General features: G+C 36.6%; 2 long non-coding RNA genes across 2 annotated transcripts in view; one reads left to right on the forward strand and one right to left on the reverse strand.

Moving 5' to 3' along the window:
- Positions 1-27,143, reverse strand: part of LOC119871555 — a 64,502-nt gene that overhangs the window by 6,233 nt on the left and 31,126 nt on the right. The window lies entirely within an intron of this gene.
- LOC111095626 lies at positions 320-20,527 on the forward strand. The gene is made up of 3 exons (XR_005358544.1): positions 320-1,361; positions 10,890-10,946; positions 20,425-20,527. It is a non-coding gene; the product is annotated as an uncharacterized LOC111095626 (long non-coding RNA).

The following is a 27,143-nucleotide window of genomic DNA, read 5'->3' on the forward strand; positions in this document are numbered from 1 at the left end:
ACCAGGATGCCTGGGTGGCTCAGCAGTTGGGTCTGGGATTAAGTCCCACATTAGGCTCCTTACAGGGAGCCTGCTTCTCCCTCTGTCTATGTCTCTGCCTCTCTTTCTCTCCCTCTCTCTGTTTCTCATGAATAAATAAATAAATAAAATCTTTCAAAAAAGAAAAGAAAGGAACTCATGTACCATCACAACAGACCAGGTAGCACACTTTACCATGAAAAATCTGGGAGTGGGAGTGGGCCTACCCCATGGAATCTACTAATCATGTCACATAGCAACCACTCAGAAGCTTCTGGCTTCATGGATGCCGTAACAGCCTTCTGAAGGTATAGCTGAAGCATCAGCTCTGATATTCTTTCTGAGAATGGTGTCTACATACTCTAAAGTATAGTATGTACTTTGAATCAAATAACTTTATATAGTTCTGTGACCCCAAGAGGAAGAATATGAGTCCAAGAACCAAATGGTACAAGCAGGACCAGGGCTACCTATCCTCATTTCCAATAATCCACTTGACGAATTTGTTTTTCTCATACCCACAGCCCTAGGTTCAACAGCATTAAGAATTCATGGTCTCTAAAGAGAGGATACTTCTTTCAGAGAATTAAGAAAGAGCCCCGTTCATTTATAAATTATGGCTGCTCTCTGAGCACTTGGACAGGAACCAGCAGTAAGAAGTCAGCCTAGCACTGACCAGCACTGAACCCTGACTCCTGGGAGAAAGTAGGGCTACTATGACACAATAGAAGCAGAGAGGAATATATTCGATCTCAGACTAAGGAACACCTTGCTATTCCCCTGCCCTATTGTGATGTTAAATGGACAAGTGCAGCTATCACAGTCTGAGAAGCTGCGATGATCACAGTCTCAGACCCCCCTCAGGGATGTGATCTTGATACCTACACCTGAGAAACCAGTAAGGCCAGTAAAGGTATTGACTGAAGTGAGGAGAAATCTAGGAAGGATGGTGGAGGAGGTAGACTACGGCAATTTGTGACGCCCAAGTTAGCTACAATGGAACTATAGTTTGGCCAGTCATCTTCTCTTACATTTGTCTCAGGAAGAGAGATCCAACCAGATGCCTAGTGGACTTCTTCCTACACATAAGAAATGAATCCAGGCAGTGCTGACATGGATATACAACATTGGGATGGACATGGATATATAACATTGGGATGGACATGGATATATAACAACATTCACATGGCCTTCAAGAAAGGATGTGCTGCTCAGTTTCAAGAAGGTTGTCAGCAGACAGTCTTCAGGTATCAGCTACTTCAGGCACTGCTTCATCTGAAGAGAGTCAGCTTACTTATGGACATGTCCTTTCCGAGGGGGTCCATGTCCAATGACTGACAAAGGTGAGGGTGATCCATTCCTGTCAAGCACACCATGGGCCACTTTGACTTCAGAGCACCCTGGAGGATGCAGTTAGCAGGCTGTTAGTTACTCCAACTTGACTTTTCTTTGTGCTTCTATACTCTGCTTCTATACTCTGCTTCAGAGTAGGATCCCCAGGAAACCCAAAATTTAGGAATAGCTATACCGTGATAGGGTTTGTTAAATTGTCCTTTAAATGATTTGTAAAGTTCATGTAACAATACCAAGAAAAGGAAAACAAGTTACAAAGTCCTTCAGGGTGGGAGCATGTTTTACTCATCTGTATATTTTTATACCTGGTATGATAGCACATTAAACTGTACTTGGAAAATTATTTAAGGACTGATCTGTGAAGTCCTGGATGCTTGCAAATGAAGTCTGCCTCCAAATAAAATTGAAATAAAAAATAAAATAAAATAAACTGAACTGGGATGCTGGAATAATATATAATATTCAGTAATGTCATCAATAATTTTCCCTTTTATAATTAGTCACCCTTACTTGTTTCTACTTACTAATTTGCTTTCAGAGAGCAAAGTGTGAGAAAATTATCCATGATGTCACTGAGGTACATCACTCCTCCTATTGAAGGAATTCTGTCCCCAATCCTCATATTTCCTTTTGGAAATATCCATTAAATCTACACTTACTGCCACTTTTTTCACCTCCTTCTTTGACTTATGAGGTTGGGCAAGTTGCATGTGTAGTGTAACCCCTTTTCTATTTTGGAACAATTGGCCAACAGCAAGCACACTTCTTTCAGCCTATTTTATAAGTGATCTGCCCCTGTTGTAAGGGCTGTGAGATATAGGTCTTTTTGGGCAATTATTCCAATTTGAGGGAATATGAAAAAAATTTAGGAAGTCTATCTGGCTTTTAATTCAAGTCATATTCTCTAAAACCACTCTACCAATCATAGCAGTGATATTTTAATGTACATCAGTTGAAATTTTATGGGCAAATATCTCATATGGGGAGAGGAGTGTGATTAAATCCCAAACTTGAGCTGATTCCCCAACTGGTGATGACTTCTTTTCCTGTTTATGAGAGCCCACTCTCCCTTTCCACTCATTTCATCCCCTGACCCCCTTCCTCAACTCATCCTCATAGCCCATAAGGCAAAGAGTCTGCTTGAGTGTTTGTCACTGGTGTATAGAAATTTAGGCCTGAGGTATATAGACAGATTCAGGAAGCCCTATCCTCCCTAATTCACTGTTCTTCCTTCTACCCATAAACTGGAGGGCAGGCAGCCAACCCTGCAGGCAACTCTTCCTCATTAAGGTGAAGAAAGCCTCTGTGAGGACAACCAGTCATTACCACCCACTTAACTGTCATTTTAAGATTTACATTGAGAATTGTTTGTTCAGCATAAACAAGATTGTTAGCACAATAACTATAATGAAAAGCCTATTTTCTTACAATTTTATTCTTTTATTGGGGAGTGCAAAACTTGGCTTCATAATGATTTGTCTTGTACAACAAAAATAATCTCTTTGAAAAATATTAAACAGGTATATTAAATTAATTCTCAGATCACAGTGTGCAGCTTCCCACAGACTGTGAATATCATGCAGAACGAAGAAGTAAATGGTAACTTCAAATTTAAAAACATATTTTTGAGTCTATAATGCCAGTATGGTCCTGAAGTTTTTTTTTTGAAATATAGAAGGATTTTTTTTTCCATATTACAAAAGCTTTCCTTTACATTTTAAGAGTACATCTTAGATGTCTGAACTTAGAGGTTTACCATAGTTATTTATAGAAGATGGTGAATATTTGGTTTCATATTTGTTGTATTTGTTATTTATTTTAATAATAAAATAGGAAAAAGTCTTTGCTTTTATTTAACATTATAGCACATGTATTTTTAATGCATCATTATTAAAGGACTACGTGCCATTATATTGTGTGGGTTTATCTCCATTCCTTAACTGATAAAGAATCTGCCAATTTACAACTTTTTACCACTATAACCTGTGCTGCAATAAACATCCTTTAACATTTAGCTTATGCATTAGGAACATTGTTTCTATGTATGTTTTTCATACAAAATTATCAGATGAAGGTGTATGCATATTTTACCATTTACTGCCAGTCATGCCATCATCCCCCTTTTTCTTCAAGTTTTACAAATGCGAATCACATCTTCTTTCAGCATCTAGGCACATAGCCAGTGAGACTTTTGAAACTCATTTAATATGCTTAGATTTTCATGGACATTTAGATGACAGGTTTGGCTGATATTACTGCAAGTACTGCTATAAGTACTGCGGTCTCAAGGGATGAAAATGATTAACAGACTAATATATAAAAAACTGTACCCATGTACTATTATTTTAATATTGCAACTTTTTTTCAAAAGTGTTTTCTAAAAGTTTCTTTGGGTTGCTTATTCCTTGCAGGATTATTCCATATGTTTCCTACTAAATCATCTAGACAGCTATCCCAATCCAACATTCAAGCTCAGTAGAACTGATCTAATCCCGCATTTTATATGTGTACCCCATTATACTCATACCACTTCTCATGTATCTGGGACTGTTATATAAGGAAATACTGTAAAGTCATCTAGTCTATATGAAATAAACTCCCAAGGCACCTGGGTGGCTCAGTCAGTTGAGCATCTGCCTTTGGCTCAGGTCATGATCCCAGAGTCCTGGGATTGAGGTCCACATCGGGCTCCCTGCTCAACAGGGGGGTCTGCTTCTCCCTCTCTCTCTGCTTCCTCCCTTCTGCTCATGCTCTGTCTCTGTCTCTCTCTCTCTCAAATAAATAAACAAAATCTTAAAATAAATAGATAGATAGATAGATAGATAGATAGATAGATAGATAAATAAAATTCCATGTACCTAGGATGCACATAGTCAACAGTATGCCCGTAGCAGTAGTAATTTGCTGGTTTCTTGACTATATATTTGTTGACAAAGAACACATGTATGTGTGGAATGGGGACGCAATGGAGTTAAATCACAGTTTTTGAGTGTGTATATTTGTGGGCAAGGAAATCTAGATATGAGCCATTTTAACAACCAAATTTTATTTTATTTTTTAAAGATTTTATTTATTTGTTCATGAGAGACACAGAGAGAGAGAGAGATAGAGAGTCAGAGACACAGGCAGAGGAAAAAGCAGACTCCCCACAAGGAGCCCGATATGGGACTTGATCTGGAACCTCAGGATCACACCCTGAGCTTCGGCAGACACTCAACCACTGAGCCACCAAGGCATCCCAACAACAAAATTTTAAATGAAAGAAACTCAGTTTCAGAGAGGCAAAGGGGAGTGCTTCAGATCACCCAGTCAATTACTGATAGTATCAAGACTAAATGTCTTCTTAAATGGCAGCTCCAGCCTTTTTTCACTATGTCATACTTCATCCATCTGGTATTTAGAATTGACTCTGTGTGAATTCAGCTATCCCACTTCCTTCCCCAGTTTATTCACTTGGAAAAATAACAAGAACTTCTGCCTTTCTTCAACCTTGCTTTATTAATTATTTAAAATAATATTTCATTCAAATTATAATAGCTAAATTTTGTAACACCATGAGCCTGATGTTATGGTTGTGATTTTTTAAATTTTATTTTATTTTTTATAATTTTTAAAGTGATAATGGTTTTTAAAAATTTTTAATTACCTGAAATTTACAACCTAAACCATATATTTAAAAGATTTATTTATTTTAGAGAGAGAGGGAGATAGGAGGGGAAGAGGCAGAGGGAGAAAGAAACCCAAGCAGACTGTGCTCAGCATGGAGCTCGAGGTGGGGGCTCGATCTTATAACCCTGAGATCACAACCTGAGCTGAAACCAAGTCTGATGCTCAACAGACTGTGCCACCCAGGCACCCCCAATCTGTTAGGTGTATAGTTCAGTAGTGTTAAATACATTTACATGTGGTGCAACCGATCTCCAGAGCATTTTTTATCTTAAAAAATTAAAATTTCATATCCACTAAATAACTCCTCATTCCTCACTCCTTGTCAGCTCCTGGCAACTACCAGCCTACTTCTGTCTCTGTGATTTTGATTACTCTAGGTATCTAGAGTATTATAAGTATTATAATTATTATATTATATAAGTATTATATATAAGTATTATAAGTATATAAGTATTATAAGTATTATAAGGAGAATTACTGTATCTTTTTGTGGCAAGATTATTTCACTTATCATAATGTCCTCAAAGTTAATCAATATTGCAATGTGTGCCAGAATTTTCTTTCTTTTTTTAGGCTCAGTGATATTCCTTTATAAATATATATACCGCATTTTGTTTGTCCATTCATCCACCAACGGGTAGTTTGGCTACTTACACTTTTTAGCTATTACAAATAATGTGTCTGTGAATATAGGTATATAAGTATCTCTTCTAGATCTTGACTTCAATTCTTTTGGGTATACACCCAGAAGTGAAATTGTTGGATCATAAGGCAATTTTATTTTCAATTTTTGAGGAACCACTAAAGGCTAAAATGTGAGCATTTTAATCTCTCTCTCTTTCTGTCTGACCTCAGTAGACATGAATAATTGTAGTAATAAATCTTTGGGCAAAAATCTCAAGAAAATATTTATATAAGCAGGGAGTTTATAAATAGAAAACTGATAGCAACAAAAATTTTGTGAAAGACTGTATATCAACTGTTTTGTCCCTTGGAGACTTTGTTGCCAATAAAATCACTTGCTGAATAGATTGAGTGGGAGCCCCTGCTGCAAATGTAATCTTTTTAGGAAACAATGGGCAGATTAACAACTCTTTACCATACAGACACCAGTGTTGATAAATTTAATTTCAAAACATCTAGCTTTCCTATCTGTTATCTAAATAATTCAGGGAAACACGACTTGTATATTGTTTCCTTTTGAGCATCTATATTGTGAAAACCTGAACAGAAATGATAAAATTTTAAGTTTTCTGGGGAGATATTCCCTGAAGTTAAGTCCCACCAGTTTTCAAGGGTCAAGTCTGTAGCCAGTAAGAACAGAAAGGGAATGGCTATGGTGGGTGAGGACAAAGCCAGTATATATATGTTTGTCTTCTTGTCTGTTCAGTACCAACAGTCTTAAGTGGACCACTGTCTAAGGCTGCAATGAATAATGTGGGAGCCGGGGAAATCTGGGTCTGGCTGGATCCCCTTAGTCCCATTTTTCTCACAAAGCTGTATTTAGTAATCTGGGGCCTTTATGCTTGGACAGAACTCTGTAAGTGGTTCTAATGTTTATTATCTGGATAACTTTGGGAAAATTAACTTCTTTCTGCCTCAGTTTCCTTTCCGAAAAATAAAGATGACCATACTGCAAATCTGATGATGGTTTTGTAAAGATTTTAAAAGGTAATACATGTAAAGCCACATACATGGAATTCAGTAGATGTTTACCTATTGTAAGAAGTAGTAGTAGTATATAGCTCATAGATTCTTCTGGAAAAAGAGAATCTAGACTTTTTAAACATTTGAACTTTGGCCAACAGCTAACCACTGTTAATGACATTATGACTTCCTATTTCTACTCTCAACTCCCCAAACTATCACCAGAAAAAAACTGATAATCAAATAGGCTTGAGTTAATCAGACTCAATTACAGATATAACAACTAGAGAAAATAATAACTGGATAGAGTCTGAACTGTGTCTTAGAATGGAAAAGTTTAAGGGAGAATATTTATAGGGTTTGAAGATTTGGGCTCCAGTGATATAAGGCAGATCTTTTAAGGTGAGGAATAAATTGGGATTTAGTAAATTTGTGGCTAAAAATCTCATGCTGAAAAATTAAGCTAAAAGATTTTGGATTATGTTAGTCCTTTCTCTTGTATATGTTCCATAATTACCATGATATTTGAATAATAATAACAAGCACATAATGATGAAAATTTAAAAACGTTTTCCTGTTCATTACCTGAGTAAGTCAGGGTAACAAACTTTGCCTGTTGTTTCCCCTTGAGTATGTATTTAATGAAAACTTGGACAGAAATAATAAAATTTTAAGTGTTTTTCACTTTGAATTAATAGAGGCTACTATGAAACAGAAGATACTGAGAAAATAAGTAGGGGGGCCAAATGAGAATTACGATTCCTAAGCTCATTGTTCTATTGCAACGTGCAATATAGGAAATATTTTTTTGTCATGTACCTGGTGATAGATTCCATAATAAGGGAATAAGAATTAAATGTGATTTTGGTAGTGACCCTTGCTTGGGTCCATTGTGAAGAAAAAGTGAATACATTGTTAAAATCCTCCAATGAAATGTGTTTTTTTTATTACAAAGATATTTTCATGTATAGTATAAAATATACAAGAAGGGACACCTGGGTGGCTCAGTCAGTTAAGCTTCTGATATTGACTCAGGTCATGATCCTGGGGTCCTGGGATCTAGCCCTGGGCTCACGCTTTTGCTCAGTGGGGAGTCCACTTCTCTGTCTCTCTCTGCCCCTCTCCTCCTGCTGCACTCTCTATCAAATAAATATATAAAATCTTTAAAAAATACAAAAAAAAAATATAATATATAAGAAATACAACAGTGAATTAAGAACAGAAAGCCTTAATCTTGTAAGAGTGTTCTGTACAGAACATAGAAGTTTAGACTTCCAACAGGAAATGCAGAAGATTAGATTGCGAAGCTATTTCTACTAATTTATTTTATCAGGCTTTATTTAGTTATACAATAGTATATAAACTAAATGTCCCTTAATTTTTTAGTAGTTACGCTCTTCTTCAGATATATTGTGACCTTTCTTGGGTTGCCTTGTTCTCATTCCATTCCACAGACTTGCACATTAGTCCTTGTTGAGAATATGTGTGCTTCTCTGATACCTGGATTATCTTCTTGGAACTAATTATAATTCAAATCTTATTAGAATTAATTTCTACAGCTGATCCTGTCATTGCTATTCACATAGTATGTCATTGCTCAATATTTTAATGTTTGTTATTGAAGTTTGAGATAACTATTTGAAGTGAAAATGTTATCTCTTTTATCAGAATCCTTCCCAAATATTTGATAATCATCACTAAAAAGTCTGGTAACCAAAAGAATGTATAACTTGAAACACACCAAAGACCTGACAGATGAAGATTCTTACCTTTAATTAGGGAAATGCTCAGTCAAGAAGGAAATGAAGGAGCTCTAAATTAAGCCAGCTATAGCAAAGAATGGTCCATATAATTGTATTATAATAGCAAATATATATATATATATTTGGACAATTGCAAGCCAAAAATGTGCCAGGTGCTTTCATAAATGTTATCATTTTATCATTTTAAAATGCTAATAAATAGCCTTATGAAGGTGAAATAACTTGCCCAAGATTACACTGTTATCATATGATACAACAAGGCTTTAGTTATATTCTAATCCCTCAAAACCATTTTGTTCCCTATTATGTCACCCCATTGTTTCAAAACCCTATTCTACGACTTCTAAAACATGCTCTAAGGGCAAAGGATGTATCCCATGATGCAGATATAAGCTGTTCAGGTAAGACAGCCAGCTCGAGCTGATTTCAAGTCTGCGCAAAAGGGCTTCCTGGAGGAATGGAATCTCGGTAGGAAACAAACACGTAAACAAAAAAACTAAGGATCCTACTAAATGCAGAGATGCAGTTGCTCCGGACAAGGATGAACCTACAAGTAACAGATTCCCAGGAATGAGACTGAAGGTTAATGGTCTTCAAAGAATTCATGGAAACTTTCCAAAAGAGAAAATCAGTTTTAAACACATACCAAATGCAGAGAACACCAGCGCTAGATAACTTACAAAATATAAATAAGATTTTCCCCTCTGTGGCAGACAGAATCATATCCCCTTTCCCCCAGAGATGTTCCTATCCTGATCCCCCAAACCTGTGAAATGTTACCTTATGTGGCAAAAAGGACTTTGCTGATGGGATTACGTTAAGGATCTCGACATAGAAAGATTATGCTAGATTATCCAAGTGGACCCAGTACAATCACAAGGGTCCTTATACGAGGGAGGCAAGAGACTCAAAGGCAGAAGAAGGAGATGGGAACAAGGGAAGCAGAGGTTGGGATGCCACATTTTGAAGATGGAGGAGGAGCTGTGAGCCAGTGAATGGAGGTGACCACCGAAGCTGGAAATGACAAGGAAACACCTTCCCCTGAAGCCTCCAGAAGGAACAGAGCCCTGATGACACCTTGATTTTAGACTCTGTCCTCTAGAACTTTAAGAAAACAAATGTGTGAAATACTTGTTGTCTTAACTAACTTTGTAGTATTTTGTTACAGCAGCAGTAGGAAACCAGCATTACTTTCCCTGCCTTTCGTTCTTCAATTCTGAAGGATCCAGTGGGGAAATTTAGAGGAGGAAGAGGAATGTAATTCTAGTTTGGGAATAAAGGCAGAACAACAGAGTTGAAGTAGTCTACGGCCCCTCTTCCAGCTGGGGTGTCCAACCCAAACAAGTGCTAGGCTCACCTGGATAGGTTAATTGCTGAACTGAGGACTGACTGATGAGATGATATTTGTCCCCCACTTCATCCAAGGGTCAGGGATAGGCAAGATTATATGAGAAGTGGAGAAAAGACTTTTCTAATTATATCCTATGAGTCCCACCTTTCCAAAATTATAGCACCACATAGGAACAAGACTGACTTTGAATTATGTGACTCTCTGTTGCCCTTTCACTCTGTAAGGCTTAGACTTCCTCCAAACACTCTTGTTTCCCAGATTCCTGCTAAATGTCTTTGCCATTGTGTCCTTTCTCCATTACTCTGTTCTACTGAGGTTCTCAGTGCTGACATTCTCAGATTCCCCATATTCACATTCAGTCCTACCTACCTGATGTGTTATTAGCCTTTGGAAACTCCTCTTGTTCATAAAGATAATAATAGTCTTGTGGTGATTGTCGAAGCATAATTTTCAAAATCTTAAAAACATAACTGTCATACACATAGATAGTGAACATACACAAAATTTTTAACTCATTGATGAGGGAATCAGTAGAATGAAAAATAGAAATTTTTTATGGGCAGCAAGGAATGGTGCTGAGATCAGATCGCTGAATTCAATGCAGGTTAGATTATGTTCTATTGAACAATAAAACAGTGACTATGCAAATCATCAACTCTGACAGAAGAAAACCAAGTCCTTGTCTCTTATCAGTTTCCTACAACTTAAATTCTATATTTCAGAGCTATAAAATACCTGGGTACTAACCAATTTTGATCACCACAATGAAAGTTCCATTTTCCTAGGGAGTCAAGGTTCTTTGGATAATACTTTGGCATAATGTTAAAATGTTACACAGTCATCTTGCTTATTTATTTCCAAGTTGAGAACAATTCTCCTAATATCTTTAACAAATACTAAAGTATCTAAAAAGTCAAAATTCCTAAATAAATCTTGACCTGAAGGAGAACAAATTTTGCCACATAATGTGTCCTTCTAGTTTAAAACAAAGTTTTTATTTATTTAATCCCTGTGCTGGATTTAGATACATCTGCTTGGGTAAGACAGCGTTTATATTTTCCTGAGTCTCCTTCCCTGTGTGGTTCTAGATGTGACTTGGAAGAGGAAAGCTAATTAGTGGCTGCGATTCACTGAAGGACGCTGGGGTAAGTATTGTGCTGTTTGAGTGCCCAGATGCCTGCCAGATCCCGGGTCGTCCCTCCTCCTCCCTGTTCTCTGAGCAGTTGCCTTCCCAACCCAGGGCTGGGCTGCACACCACTGTTCCAGGCCCACAGACAGACACTTGGCAATGGCCACACAGAGGCTGAGTGCTTCTTGTAGACATCTCCGTGGCATCCCCCTCTGCACCTATTGCATAGTCAGGGTATGCTTAGCTTCTATATTCACTCTCAAGCTCTGGCTTTTGCATTCTTGCCAGTGTTTTTGACAGATGACCTTAGCAACTCTGTGCCTCATTCTCACTCTCTGTTCCAGACCTTCACTTCGCCAACTCCTCCCACATTTCTGTAAGATCTATGTCTATAATAAATCTCTTATTTCCCAAGTGCTCAGAGTGGCTCTGGTTTCCTGACTTAACCCTGACAGATTCATCTATTGTTTTAGAGCCTTGATCTCTGATTTCAACGTTCTCAGATGAGATGTTTCCAAGCACATTCTGACATAGAATCTCTCCACTAAATTTATGATGATAATAATAATAACAACAATAATAATGGTAACATCTAACATTAATACTTGCAAGGGACTAACATTATTATCAATGATCTACTATTAATGCTTCGATGTTTCTCATCCTCCTTAAGACTGCTTCCTGTGTCTTTGAAAAAATAGCCGTGTTTTAGAATGTGAAAAATATTCTTCCTATTGCTGAGGTCATATTGATATGAAGGGATCACAGGAAATCTAGGGGTGTAGTCAGAAGTATGGTGTGGGAAGCTAGGCTAGTCTGGAGCCTATTTTATTTATGTGGCAGAGAAGTTCTTAGTTAACTATCCTTACTGACTCTCTGAGATGTAAAGAGCCATTGCTAAGAAGACCCCAAAATGCTGTATCTTGCAGTAACAAAACTTGTTGTGAATTTGTCAGATATCATATACTTTGCAAAACTGTTTACATATATTATCTCGTACAATCCTGCCTATGACTCCAAAAGGTAGGAACTATCAGCCTCTTTATATAACTGAGAAAACTGAGACTGGGAAAAGTAACTTGCCCAAAGTCACACATTAAATATGTAATTGAGACTTCCAATTGTCTTCCTATATCCATTCTCTCCTGCTACTAAACCCCAAGTTTTCGCTGAAGAGATACTCACAATGACTCCATTCCTATCTTCTCTTGCAACTAGGTACGTCCATTTGGCTATATTGTGACCACTGATGTAAAAGCAGAAGTGGTAGAAAGTTACCCTATAAGTAAAGTACAGTCTTTCTTGTCTTCTTTTCCAAGTGATGTAATGCAGGTGTAATGGTTGGATCTTCTGCTAAGACACACAGCTTGGCCCTCAAGGTGACATTGGGAATGGCAGCCAGACCCAATTTGCCATAAGAATCTTGAGTCCTTGATACCGGAACACCTTAGAACCTGCCTCTGAATTTTACTTGAATGAAAAAATACATTTCCATTCTATTTAAGCTATTTGGGTTTTCTATAACTTGCAATTGAACTTAATCTCCATTAATGTAATAATATAAACTTTCTATGTACACACACAGAAATAAAACTGAGTAAGCCCACTATTAGTACCACTATTCATTCTTACAATTCTTCTCCCCTTGTGATAGATGGAAAATTAGAAATATTCCTCTCTTGTTATAGATTTCCAGCGAGTCTGAGAACTTACATTTATCAGGAGTCCCTGAAAATGCCAATTTTATATCAACATGACCTCTCATCAGAGTGCTAATAATAGAGAGCTATTGCTAAACTGTAACTGTTTTTTTTTTCCTGTAATAGCACATTGGTGGGAAAATGCATTACTCAGGATCATGAAAATTAAAATGACTTCAATCCTAAGTGACATTCAATTGTAAAATTGGACTGGATTGCTTGTTGCAAACTTTAAAAGCACAGCCCTGATTCACTTCAAGTTATGACTGCCTGGGAGTTTTTTTCTGTTCCTTTATACCTATGAGAGATCTGAACTGGCTTGCCTTTAGCTTGCTAACAGGAGTATATAGGTTATATCATAAGAACATTTTTTCTTAGAGTAATGAAAATTAGACTTCAGTTGTAAGACAAGTACCAGGGATGTAAAGTACAGCATGATGACTAGAGTTAATATAGCTGTAGGATACACAGGAAGGCTAAGAGAATAGACCCTATGAGTTCTCATCACAGAGAGAAAATTCTTATTTCTACATTTTTCTTTTCATTATATCATAGCTGTATGAGCGGAGGGATGCTAGCTGAACCTATTGCGATAATCATTTCACAATTTATGTAAATCAAATCATCATGCCATTAGGTTTTAAACTTCTACAGTGATGCATGTTAATTATTTTTCAATAAAACTCAAAAAAATGGTTATGAAAGTCAAAGGAGAATGCTAGGAAAACAAAACCCTTGTAAATGTGAAATATAAATGTGCAGACAGCAGGGCTAATACATGACCTACCCAAGCTCAGAATAGTTTTTGTAGTTCTTGTTGTTCTTGGGGCCAAAAACCAAGATCATTGACTTTTGTTGCCAAATGCAATTTGGAAGGCAGTGGGTCTTTAATTCACCAATTACACTGATTTCTGCAGGGCTTTAATAAGCCTTGCAAGTTTACACACATAACTTATGACTAAGCACTCAGATCTGGATGAGAGGAGATAAATAAACTCTGTAAAGGATCCATTTGGGTATTGTCCTGTGATGACCTTGTAGAAGGTATAGAAAACCACCTATGTTTGGTATTTTAAGGTTCAATGAGACAATTCCTCTATAAATTGGTTCTTCTTAGATTTCTAGGTGCCCACATTTCACCATTAGAGCATCATTTGGTTATACGATTAATATGTCTCTTAACTTTAAACATTCCTGAAGTACATCAATTTCTTTCTAGGTATGTACATTAAATGTAGACTGTCAAAGAATAAGGGGCATTAGACTAACACAGGGCCTCAGCACTCTTATAGGCAGGCATGTTTGGGTTCACTGGAAGCATTAGGGAAGTATTTTGTACCTTTGGATGGAGGTGAGGAAAAAACAAAACGGTGAGCTGACTGTGAAAAAGAGAAGGTGATAGGATCAGAGATTTGTTTCTCCTACTGACCTCCATGTTGCTTTCAGGTCACAAAGCTAGCACTTGGAATCAAATTAATTTACTTCTCAGTAATACTCTATCCATGTGAAGAAACACACTTTTGAACCGACTTGAAAACTGAAACATAAACTACTCCATAAACAGAATATCTAATTATATATCAAAATTGTTTTGGTAATATGTTTCCCTGAGTTTACCAAATTGAGCAACTTTTTTGGCATCACTGGAACTAAGCCAGAAAAAGAAGACATAAAGTTGATTGTGTATTTCTTTGGATGGGTAGAAGGAGCATGAAGGGTGAAGAAGACAATGGTCAACTGAGTAATTCATCCCAGAAGGAACCCTGTACCAGTTTTTTGTCCCCGTTACTACATAGCAACGCCTCATTTTCTTGTGGCAATCCCCGCTCCTTTTCTAGAAGAAACCAAGTTTTCCAAAATCTCAGAATTCATTTCCATTTCATCAGAGACAAATGAAAAGATACATTTCTACTGTGACTTTCCAGGACTCCTTTCAATGAGTTGAGTTTGCAATAGGGAAGAAAAACAATCCAATGCCCATTTTCCCACTTCTAATTTATAATACTGGGAGCTATTTGGAACTGAAAAATAGAGAGGAAGCATAAAAATAATCTTATTAGAACTTGATCAAACACTGGCCCCACTGAGAGTTCTCTAGCCAAATCCTGAATCCCTTCCCTGTACTGGAAGGATTCAGGAAAAGACCCAATGGAGCCAGAATTCTGTGTCCGTTAGGATCTAGGTTGTTCAAGTGGGAAGTAGGTTTGCTTGCTAGTAATACCCCTTTGGTTCTCACTATTTTTTTTTTCATTCTTGGATAAAATAAAGATCAAATGGTTTGTTCTTTAGAGGTATAGGATCATTTCCTACAGCCCCTTCCCTGTGAAAGCAGATAACTTTGTTATTGCACATTTGACTTAATAGAGTTACTGCTTTTAATGTAGTAGTAATCCTTGCAAATGAAAATTGAGTTAAGGCAGACTGTCTGAAATGGAGACTGTAAAATAATGAAAAACAAATGCGTAATAGATAATAGGACCCAACAATCCAAGTAGTGTGCACTTGTCTTCATTTGGAAAATTCTGTTTCTGTTCACATATAACTGGGGAGCCCAACCAGGGCTACCACAAAAAATTAGCTGCCAGGAACTGTCTTCATGTTCATGAGCTTGAGATCACAGCTCAGCTTCCTGTGTCTTCATTAGTAGAGTGTAATATGGCCTATTACTCCATTTGGAAAATTCTGTTTCTGTTCACATGTAACTGGGGAGCCCAACCAGGGCTACCACAAAAAATTAGCTGCCAGGAACTGTCTTCACGTTCATGAGCTTGAGATCACAGCTCAGCTTCCTGTGTCTTCATTAGTAGAGTGTAATATGGCCTATTTTCCAGCAAACACATTTAAGATCATGAGAAAAGTTGCCCATATCGCAAAGGCTTTAAGCCAAATTACACTGAGGGATATAATATAAGAATTTCTGAGAGGTTATTTTATTTTATTTTATTTTATTATGCATAGTAATTATCTTGTTTTAAAGTTTCTGCTATTACAGCAGGTGACAGTGTGCTGGATTCAGCTCTAACTTTTAAGAAAGAAAATTACTTTCTGACTTCAACTAGCATAAATTTATTCACAAAAAATGGTTTCACAAATATCTTTTAAGTTATGTTTGTAGGCTCAGCCATCACATTTTAGAAAACATATATTCCTGGTCACAGAGTAAAAAAAAAAATATGTTCCTACATTCTCTTAACTTAAATTTGTGAAAAGTTTTCTCTGTTCTTTAATATGAAGAGATAAGGCATTTGGAAAAGACAGTTATTTGACCATAAGGTTGACAAGGGCTTTGGACTTTGGAAGACTGGCTCACCGAATAAATAATAAACAAGTACTTCTTGATAGAACTTCAAAAGTTTAACCATATTACCACGTTTAGACTTCATCTACTCATAATGGAAAAAACAATTTTCTCACAAGAACGTCATGCTCAAGAATGTCTTCCTGTCATAGATGATGCCATAAAATACAGCAACGAGGCTGTTCATGTTAGAGAATCAGCAACTTCAAAGACATGCTAGAGTTTTCATTTCTTTGGAAGACCAGAGTTCGGACAGACATCTGCTTTGTTGCTGCTGTTGTGGCTTTAGTTTTGTTGTGTCATCTGGACTTCCATAAGAATGCAAAGTGACTGTCCTCTCCATTTATCTCAAGTGAGGTTTCCATCCACACAGCCACAAAGCAAGATATCCTTGCTTTCACAGTCTGATACACTCAAAACCTTCACATTCATCTTTTCTGATGAATACCTACTATTTACATCAAAGTAGATAGAACTGGAGGGTATTATGCTAAGTGAAATAAGTCAATTAGAGAAAGACAATTATCATATGATTTCACTCATATGTGGAATATAAGAAATGGTGCAGAGACCATAAGGGAAAGGCAGGACATTGAATGGGAAGAAATCAGAGAGGGGACAAAGCATGAGAGACTCTGAACTCTGGGAAATAAACTGAGGGTTGCTGGAGGGGAAGAGTTGGGGGGAATGTGGTAACTGGGTGATGGGAATTAAGGAGGGTACAAGATCTGATGAGCACTGGGTGTTATAAGCAACTGATGAATTATTAAAAACTTCTGAAACTAATGATGTACTTATATGTTGGCTAATTGAATTGAAATTTAAAAACCCTTTTACATTATCATTTTGAGAAATTAATGAAGGGAGGAGGAAAGAGAATGGTGTGAGGAACACAATCAAGGAAATGGAGCAACAAACAACTGGCCCAAGTGCTATGACATTTCAGTGCCATTTGAAATATACAGAATTCCAGAGATTTGGGAGAGGTGGACACATCTCACAAAGTGTAGGCTTTTTGTGTGGATGTTAATAAAGAGAAATCCCACTGGGGGATTTATATACATTAGGTATCCTACTATGACTTCCCAAAGTGGCATGCTCTTAATATAAATGAATACACTCAGCATTTTAGAGAAAAAGGAAAGTCCATATATATTTGTTCCATTGTAGTTAAAATAGATGCTTTAGTACCACACTTCTGAAGATAATTTCTCAAGCCAAAGGAGCTTTTGCATATTTTATCAAACCAAAGACAAGAGGGCATTTTTGGAAAGGGAAGAGAAGGGTTTTATTGTCCTTCATATTACTCTACATTAAAAAAATCAATTTTATAAATTCAAAGCTGTTTTATAGCTAAAAAAAAGAAGAAGAAAGCCAAATCTATTTTTAGAGGAATTGTCCTAATGCACATAGGGGTGCTTTCCTCTTTATGACTTTTCAAGTTACCACTCAGGGATAGGGTATTTTCCATCTCTTTAAGTAGAATTGACCATTTCTTCTCTTGTACATGATACTGACATGGTATCAGTTCATGGAGAAGGGGAGCAGGACAAGGTATATCAGACCAGCTAGCATAATGTCTTGCTGCTTAATCAGACAGCTCTCAGTGGCTTAACACAATCCACTAGACATCCATATGGGATACATTATAGTCCAATGGGTTGTTTACTGGGTCATCTCCTACTGGATGACTCAGAAACACAGGCTCCTTCCATCTTATGACTATGCCGCCCCCAAAGCCTCTGAGACATATATATTTAATAATTTGGTATAAAATAATTTTTGTTGGGGCACCTGGGTGGCTCAGTCAATTAAACATCTGCCTTCCACTCAGGTCATGATCCCAGGATCACTGAGGCCTCCATCCCACTCAGTGGGGAGTCTGCTTCTCCCTCTCCCTTTCCCTCTGTGTGTGCTCACAGGCTCTCTCTCTCTCTCTCTCTCTCTCTCAAATAAATAAATAAATAAATAAATAAATAAATAAATAAATCTTAAAAAAATAATTTCAATTTCCAGAATCAAAGACAGGCTGTAGTCAAGTCCAAGAACTAAATGCTGTACCACCAACTACACTGTCACTGCTGCTGTTTTGAATGCTCCCCACCCCTGCTCACCTCTTTTAATGCTAATTGCACTCAGAATGTGAAATACGTATTTAATAAGAGGACATCTGGCTTGTTTTAATGTCTAAATTATAGAAATTTTATGTGTCCATGTCAGCCCCCGGTGTGTTTACTTTGAAACAGGTTCAACCAAAGTTCACATTGACAGGAAGCTGTGATGACTTTCTGTGTTAATTAGCCTGGTCTAATGGTCAGAGCATTAAGGAAAGTCCGCAGTCCTATTGCTTAGCGCCTTTTGGACACTATCTTGCTGTAAGTACTTTTGAAAAGTCAGGGTTCATTTTCTCTAGCTGTCTCACAGAGATGATCTTAGGGTAAAAGAGGTCATTAAAACACTCTGGGCTCTGAGGTATGACAAACTCCAATGCTGCCAAAGCTCCTGTGGTGACTCAAAAGGATAGCAGTGTGGGAGGCATAACATGTTGCCCTGGGACCTGGTGTTTCATAAGCCCAAGACTCATCCCTTAATTGGAGTGGCGTTCCAACCCTTGAATAATCCAATTTGGGAGACTTCCACATTTGAAATGCTTGATAGTCAATTGCAATGTCTCACCTCATCCACATTTACTCCACAGCGGACTGGGTGCATGTACTGATACACATGGTCATCCACTAGATGGAAACCACAGAAGGAAGTTTGGGAACAACAATGTATATTTAATTGTTATGTGAAAAAAAAAAGAAAAGAAGAAAATCAAGCTCAGCTAATATTAATGTAAAGCATCTTGCTGTCAGCTTTGCTCAGACTTCTGTAACATAAGGGGGAGAATTATCTTGATGGAAAAATGGAAGTCCAAGAGCAATTAGGGAAGTCAGTTAAGTGGATTATACTGTGTGGTTTTAATTCACGTAATCCTTATTTTAAAAATGGGAAAAGTATATAAAATATCCTTCTCAGAAACTGGGAATTGAACATAATCTTGCACATATAAGCCCAAATGATCAATCCCCAAGTGGCAGAGCTGACTTCTCCTGTCTTTGTTAGCCACAATGGGAGGGAGAGGGTAAAGAGTAATGATCTCATGAGCTGATGTCATTGAGGTTGTATCCAGGAAAAAGAATTAAAAGATATTCTTTGATTTCTTTATTATAAAGAAGAAAATTTTTAAATGACTGAAGAAGTAACACTTTTCTAAAGAAATCTCTGCTGTGGAAAGAATATTTTGAAAACAGATGTTTGGAAAAGTTTTCATTATTATATGATTTTGATGCAGAAAGCAATTACGTACACAATGCATAAAAACTGGGGGAAAAATCACCTGGATATAAAATTTTCTGACTTATTTAAGATATTTTCAAATGAAGTGTTTCAGTGGATTTTGAATTCATTTATTAAAATTGTACAAAACCCAGTTGTTTTGTATGACTAACCAGTTGACCTTGAGGACTATATAAATTTACTAATGAAATTACCAAACAAACCTTGTATTTAATTAGTGACTGAGATTTAAAAATAGCATCTTGAGTTAGTAATCAGCAAATAATGCATTTGTTTTATTTCGGTTTGCATACATTTGCGGGGATGGTCTGCCACCATAATAGCCAGTGGTAGTAAATGTCACAAGGAATTACATAGAAATCAAGGGAAAAAATATGGGCATACATTTAATCACATTCCTAGCCTCTCCCGCCACCAAAAAAAAAAAAAAAAAAAAATTCAGTACACCAGCTTGTGCGGATTCAGTTTTGTTTCTGTTTGTATTTTTAATTTGGTAAAGGAGAAGGTGTGACCGCAAATAGCTAAAATTAGAAATTAATTTTAAATCATTTCCTCATATTGTTTTTAGTTTCCATTTCATTTTTATTTAAATTTTACAGTGTATTGGGATAAAAATATGCAAATTACAAATTAATTAAATATTTATGTTGATTATAAGAACATGCTCAATAGGTACATTTTCAAGTATTTTTTACTGATTAAGGATCATCATAAAAATTTTAAAGATACAATATAAGGCTACAAAGAAGGATATACCGGCCTATTTATGAAATGAGCTTAGAGTCTAAATATCATTGGTCTCTGCATCTCACCTTTACTCCCTAAAAATCTTGCTTCAACTGGTTCTATCTTGTAAATTTATCCAGTATACCTTCCTTACAGAGATGATGAAATAGTATGCAAATGAAATTCCTGTAGTGTTCCCATCCAACCAATTGATTCTTTCAAAGAAACCCTAAACAAGTTCCATGATAATCAAATATGGTGCCTAATTACATCATTTACAAGTTTATACAAATATTTGTAACATAGTTATTGCAATCCTTTCAGTCCTCAAATTGTAGCCTCTGTCCACGGTGTGAAAACCAATTGCTGCATTATAAACGACAATAATAGTAATGAACATAATGATTGTATGTCATATCATTTCACAGATTAAAAGTAATCTGATTCTCTGAGAAGACTATCATTTCCAAGACATGAGCCCTGGATTTAGAATAAAAGGACCTGCTTTTTGTACTGATTCCACTTATTATTATCTAACTGTAAACAACTCATTTACCTTTTCTCTGCTTCAGTTTTTCCACATGCAAATTGAAGCTATCTGCTCTATCTCAAGGAGCTGGTAAAAGTATCAGATATCATTTACATGCTCTACATAAGCTATAATAATTTATATTTGATATAATTTGATAATAAGATTATGCTGTTATTTTATCTTATAATCTACATACTAAGTTCAGACATGAGGTCGTATAAATAGACACATAAAGAACAGGAATATTAAGATTAGAATGCCCATTCAAAAAAGAAAAGCATAGGTTGGAAAGACAGGAAGATGATTTTTGATCTTAAAATTAAGCCCAAATCAGGTACAAACCTATGAAATTTATATTCTGCAATTGTAGCACAATTATTATTTTTTCTACTTGAGTCCTAGATGAAGTTGATATTTGCAAGTAATCAGGTCATTTGTTATATAAACATTTACCTAGAAAATCAATCAGAATTCAAGGCAAATGTACTTTATGGGCTGCTGTTTTTAAAATAGATTGCTGCCGTAGGCTATAATCATTATATCTAGCTGAGTTTATGAAAGAAGTTGCAAAGGTATTTCTCTGAATTATTTAGCGTCATAATGAGCAACGTATTTTCTCTGAATTTTGTATTTTTACAAACATTTGGCTCCCAGGATCTGGGTTCCAAGAATTTTGCAAAGTTCAGCTGAGGTCATATATCATATAACTCACTGCTGGTAGTAAAAAGCAATATAACTCATGATCAACTTATAAGTCCGATTCTATTGCTTAATTTCATATAATTCTGAAGGGTTTCTATTGAACCATTGTTTTGGAATAACAGAAGTTGGCCTAATGATGACCATAAAAGGAGAACTAGAGTAAATTTTTTTAGAGTTGGCTTTTTTCTATAAAGTATCAGATAGTAAATATTTCCAAATTTGTGTGTCGTTTACTCTTTGCTGAAACTACTAAAACTCTTATATTTTAATGTAAAAGAAGTTGTAGACAATATACGTATAAAAACGGCAAGGCTAGGGATCCCTGGGTGACTCAGCAGTTAAACACTGCCTTCAGGTCAGGGCGTGATCAGGATGGAGTCCCACATCAGGCTCCTTGTATGGAGCCTACTTCTCCCTCTACCTGTGTCTCTGTCTCTCTCTCTTTCTGTGTCTCTCATGAATAAATAAATAAAATCTTTAATTACTCAGCTATTAGAAATGACAAATACCTACCATTTGCTTCAACGTGGATGGAACTAGAGGGTATTATGCTGAGTGAAGTAAGTCAGTCAGAGAAGGACAAACATTATATGGTCTCATTCATTTGGGGAATATAAATAATAGTGAAAGGGAATATAAGGGAAGGGAGAAGAAATGTGTGGGGAATATCAGAAAGGGAGACAGAACGTAAAGACTGCTAACTCTGGGAAACGAACTAGGGGTGGTAGAAGGGGAGGAGGGCGGGGGGTGGGAGTGATTGGGTGACGGGCACTGGGGGTTATTCTGTATGTTGGTAAATTGAACACCAATAAAAAATAAATTAAAAAAAATAAAATCTTTAAAAACAAAACAACAAAAAAACACAAATGGCAAGGCTATATACTAATAAAACTTTATTTACAAAGAAATGCTGTGAGCCAGATCTGACCTGTAGGACAGTTTGCCAACCCTGATCTAAAGATTGCTTGAGGTCTACACCAGGCATTAAATTAATTAGTTTTATGGATTGTTTTATTTGGTTTATTCTAAAATAAAAATTAGCACCTTCCTATTCTGAAACTTACTTCTTCATATTTTAACTAGTGCTTCACACATATGGACTTCCTGTACTTATTAAATATTTTTTAAAAGGAGGTATGTAGTTTCTTCCTCACAATATTTAATCTTACTTGATTCAGCTTTCTGCCAGACTAATTGACTTTTACCTAAAAAGCATTGTGCTGAGTAGAGTAAAAAGTGATGATGCTTTTCTTCTTAGAGTTCAAACTCAGAAGAAAATAGCCCAGGCAGAAATAAAAGATATCAAAAAGAATGAAATCTTGCCCCTTGCAATGACATAGATGGAGCTAGAGTGAATTATGCTAAGTTAAATAAGTCAGTGAGAGAAAGACAAATACATCACAAACATACATGGAATTTAGGAAAGAAAACAGATGAGCATATGGGAAGGGAGAAAAGAAGAAAAGGAGAGAGAGAAACAAGCCATAAGTGACTTTTTAAAAAAGATTTTATTTATTTGAGACAGTGAGTGAGTGAGAGAGAGAGGGATAGAGAATCTGAAGCCGACTCTGCATTAAGCATAGAGAGCCTGATGCAGGGCTTAATCCCATAACTGCCAGATCATGACCTGAACCAAAACCAAAAGTCAGACGCTTAACGCACTGAGCCGCCCAAGCGCCCCTCAGCCATAAGTGACTCTTTTTTTTTTTTTTTTAATTTTTATTTATTTATGATAGTCACAGAGAGAGAGAGAGAGAGAGACAGAGACACAGGCAGAGGGAGAAGCAGGCTCCATGCACCGGGAGCCCGATGTGGGATTCGATCCCGGGTCTCCAGGATCACGCCCTGGGCCAAAGGCAGGCGCCAAACCGCTGCGCCACCCAGGGATCCCCATAAGTGATTCTTAATGACAGAAAACAAACTGAGAGTTGATGGAGGAAGGTGAGTGGGGGATGCACTGGATGGGTCATGGGTAAAGAGGGCACTTGTGATGAGCACTGGGTGTTGTATGCAATTGATGAATCACTGAATTCTACTCCAGAACCCAATATTGCACTATATGTTAACTATGAAAACTTAAATTTAAGTAAACAAAATAAAATAATTTTAAGAAAAGAGAAGAAACAAAAGATATGGACATTGCAGAGGGCTTGACTTATGAGAGATGTGGACCTGCCCACCAGAATCATAAAAGTTTATATAGAGGCCTTAACTGGGCTTCACCATGTAATCAGTCCAGATGGTCACAACAACGCCATACTGTCTCAAGGCAGAGTCCTTGGAACAGCTCCCACTATGAGAACAGCGGCAAAATGTATATTCCAAGGACAGGGAGTAAGGGGGGAGGGTCCTCTGACTGCCCAGGTCTAGCTCACGGGTCAACTGGGGGTCATGACCATTTGATTACCTCCTCCAGTATAAAGGAACATATATAATACAGATAATATCTCTATTTTGTTTTTATTAATCTTTTTCATTTATCATATTTGGAAAACTTTTTATCAAAGAAGACATCTAGATCTTCACTATATTTTTTCTAAGTATTCTTTCTTATAAATATTGAAATAAATCAGACATTTAGCTTACATTAGCTTACTGTGTTTTATATTGTATTCAATATAAAGATGTTCAAATCTGCTTTTAATATAAAAATTAATTTTTAAAATTCATCTTATTTTTAATTTTTATAACATGTTACAGGGCGTAAACATCTTAACACACTGAAACTATTCAGTGTCTTAAACTATGAAACTATTCTTTAAAATAATATTTACCCATTGACGATCTTTTATAATTGCAAAAATAATGTTCTCTCATGGGAATAAGCCATCAGCCAGATCTCACACTTACCTCTTTGGCCTCCTCTCTCTAGATATTGAATAAAGCTTCAGTAATTGACAACATACTGATTTAGGCTTGGCATTCAGCTCAGAATTTACAAGGACAGAGCATAAAATAGGTACTGTCATCTTCTCACTAAATGCTTTTCTGAAGAATTCCTTTTTAACAATACAAATAATCATGATGAGCAGGCTTTGAATTTAAAGAAATGGATACATAAATGCACTTCCCCAGAACAAAAAAGTTTTGTGTTCCTTACATGAAGCCTTGAATTACCCATTTTTTATTTCTTTATAAACATCATAGTAATAAGACCTGACTTTTAAAGCTTTAGCTTGAGTAATGAAGTCTTGTCTTGTTTGTATTTTTCCAATTTGGTAGACTACTATATCCCTGGATGTGCATGACGGAGAAACTAACCTTTCCAGTGTACCACACACAGTCTTGGCTTATCGTAATAGTTTTTATTAAATAGTACTATTTAATAATATATTAAATAGTATTATACTCACACTTCTGCTTAAAGTTTGTTTCAAATTCTGATATACTGTTTTGTAGTGAACAAAGGCAAAACATCTACCCTTCTATTTTTCCAAGCCCTTCTAGGTTTCTGATGATTTGTATCTAGTACTTCTGTTTCATTAATCATAGAGCATTTATTCTTCTCATTTTCAATCTTTGTTTTCTTCAATGTTCTCTGTTAGTCTTTACTATCATAGTTTCTTTTTCATTTCACAATCAACCTTGCTTCTGTTTCAAGGGCACTTCTACAGTTGCTCGGTGGTCTTTCCCATGATTCAGTTATCTGCATACTTCTTACACTTAACATTTTACCAAGTATATTAATGTGAAGAGACACATAACATTATTTGTTAAATAAGCACTTCAAAATCTGTACGATAACTAAAAACACTCTTATACATTGATGTTTGTTTAGTTTTAATTATTGGAGAACTTCAACAAATGCCGAGAATTATACAATTCTTTTAAACAGTTCCGCTTCTCACTTCTCAGTGTCAATATTTATAAAAGTAATGCATGTTTTCCATGTGATTGCAAGGTGGAGTGCTTGCTGGCTGGGTTGGTCAAGTGAAAACCATACCCAGTTGAACTTGAGGGAATTTTATGGCACACTCAAGATGAAGTAGATGACAACATTCTATATGCTGTACTTTTCAAATTATATTTTGAAGGACCTTTGCAATAAAATAGCATATCTCATAGTTTATAAAGCAGTGAAACCACTCTGAGGGAGTAAAACAATAAAAATATACTGCAAGCAGCACAGAAGCAGGACTGCTTTTGTCTCATGCCCTTCTTTGTTTTTACTGTGTGGCAGGGTGCCTAGAACCTGGCCATCCAGAAAGTATCTGTTTAATAAATATTGACTTTGTTACAAAACAAAAATTTCTGACAGCACAATGTTCAAAATATCCCTATTACTAAAGCACTATTCTAACCTTCTGAGAAACACAGAGCTGTTGAGAGAATTGGTGTGTGTGTGCTCTTGCATATGTGTTTTTTTAGTGTGGTGTGTCCAATGTCAAGTGAATTATGATTCTTACCAGGTCATTCTAAAACCCCTTCTTTTCTGAATTTAGTTGTTGAACTATTTAGTCATATTAAGTAAATATTCGAGTATTTTATAAAGCATTCTTTCTGTCTCAGCCCCAACTATATATCAATTGTTTATAATTCTAAGTATTTATCTACTTCCAAAACCTTCAGTTTCATGGCAGACTAAGGAAAACTGTGACCAGAAGATCCTCCATATTTAAAAATAATGCCCTAAGATTCTACCTTTTTAAATAAAGCACAGACCAAATCAACCAAATCAAGAATAAAGAGGGAGGGGTACCTGGTGGCTTAGATGATTGAGTGTCTGCCTTTGGCTCAGATCATGATCTCCAGATCCTGGGATTGAAAGCCACATAAGGCTCCCTGCTTACCGGGTAGCCTTCCCTGCTCCCTCTCCCTTTGCCTCTCCCCCTGCTTGTGCTCTCTCTCTCTTAAATGAATAAATAAAATCTTTTTTAAAAAATAAGGAGTGAGATTAAATGTTAGTCCCTAGCAAAGGGTATGATTTGTCTCATTCCTGTGCCAACCATCATTAGGCTGGGAATGACAGGAACAGCCTGGCAGAAAGCAGAGAAATATCTTTGGGTAATGAGATGCCAAGCATGTGGGGCATTGTCAGGTGGCTAACTTACCTGGTCAGTCCTTGTTTTTGATTTATTCATCCCAGAGTCTTTCTCTGCCTCTTGAAGCAGGTTAGCTCTCCTGTCCTGTGTTCCCATAGCAATCTGTCCTTCACATTTCATTATATGCATCAGATATATCTTACTTGGTGCATGCATCAACGTCTACCTTGTCAGATTATAAATTCCACAAAGGCAAAGATCTTGCCTATCTTGTTCATTGCTGTTGGCCCAACACCTAGGACAGTACCTGGCCTTTTGTCAACATTCAGCAAATATTTGTTGAATGCATGAATTAGTTAAAATGCAAAACATCTGGGAGATTCAAATTATTGAAATTGATTGCCTTGCTACGGTGTTGCCTATATAATTCGAGTAGAGGAACCAGGAAGGTCTTAAATTTTAAAATCATTTCTTCTTCCTCCTCTCCAGGATGTTTAAAACTCTACCATTTAGGCATTGCCTCGACAAGGCACCATCTGATCAGATGAAATTTAAAAAGAAGGACTCTATTTTCAGTCTAGTAGCCTAAAATGATTTCTTATGGAAATGTCCATCCAAGGCAAACTACGCCAGAAGTTAGCAAAAAGAAGATTGTAGAGAGGACCAATGATAGGGGAGCAGGAAGAAGAAAAAAGAGAGTGAATGGCAGTCTTACTTGGAGCATGTGACACTGCCTATGGCTGACTCCTGATCAGAGTGCACCAAGTGGTCCTGTTACCTAGGGAAGGCCTGTGATGGCTGATGCTTCAACAGATCTAGATGAGAGGCTTAAAAAATAGAAGTACAAAATGCTCAGGACAAAATGTGCCCTTTTGTTGCTTATTGTCTGTCTGTTCTTATTTATGTACATCATATCATGTGAGGAACAATC

Source organism: Canis lupus, chromosome 4, assembly GCF_011100685.1.
Source record: "Canis lupus familiaris isolate Mischka breed German Shepherd chromosome 4, alternate assembly UU_Cfam_GSD_1.0, whole genome shotgun sequence".
Classification (NCBI taxonomy): Eukaryota; Metazoa; Chordata; class Mammalia; order Carnivora; family Canidae; genus Canis; species Canis lupus.